Source organism: Ziziphus jujuba, chromosome 8 (assembly GCF_031755915.1).
Source record: "Ziziphus jujuba cultivar Dongzao chromosome 8, ASM3175591v1".
NCBI lineage: Eukaryota > Viridiplantae > Streptophyta > Magnoliopsida > Rosales > Rhamnaceae > Ziziphus > Ziziphus jujuba.
In genome coordinates this window covers 2,592,472-2,593,471 of record NC_083386.1, presented here as the reverse complement: position 1 = coordinate 2,593,471, position 1,000 = coordinate 2,592,472, and positions in this window count along the sequence as shown.

Below are 1,000 nucleotides of genomic sequence, written 5' to 3'. Positions count from 1 at the left end.
TAATATTACATAACTCAAATAAATTAATATTTTATTCGGATAAATAATATCCGATACCCGGGGGGGGGGGGGGTTTAACACAAATGTTAACCAAAATTTATGAGTAATATACCGAAACGAAGTTTATGGAACGAGGATCGCGGATTGAGGCTTACCTCCCGGAGATCAAACCCGAGGTGGCTGGAATCTCGCCCAAAAGCTCATGGATTTTAGGCCTTCGATTCTCATAATCCGTTAAGAATTGAGGAAAGTGCACACTGGATTTTGGTTCAGAGGGTCGAAATTAGTAGGAAAGAATGGACGGTGCAACTGGAAACTCACTGGAAAGTCAATTTCCCGATGAGCTGTCGTGGTCACTGGAATCCGCCACCGTCGGTGGCGCGTCCGATGGCCACTGGCCGTGATTTTTGGTGGGAAGGTAAATCGGGGAATGGGTGACTCAATGAGACTGGCGGTGAGGCAAACAGAGGTTAGAATGGAGAGAAATATGGGTTTGAAGAAATCGGCACCGCTACCGGAAAAAGTCTTGATCCGGGCGCATCGGCGGTCGGTTGACCTTGATTTTTGGTTGACTAGCCGATTTTCAGGTGGGCTTCATGCTAGGGTGGCGCGTGTACTATTTTGGTGGCCGAAAATGGGTGAATGGCGATTGGCCGGTTGGGTTTCTCTCTCTGGCTCTCTCTCTCTCTCTCCTCCCTCTCCTTTTCTCTCCTCCATCCCGTTCTCAATCAATCAAAACGCCCGTGGGTGCCACTATGTACTCACGGGTGGGTCCATTTTTTTTGACATGTGGCACCACTGTTCACGCACATACATATCCATGAATGGTAAATGCTGTCTCAGAAAAACTTCACAGTTCTGCAACTTTCAAATCACATGTCCAAATCGGATGTGCTGCTAGTTTATAAACTCGTATCAATGAGTACTTCACAACCATGCATGAGTCGAAGCTCAACTTTACATGAACAAAAAGTCAACTCGGGCACCCCTGAGACAGTTT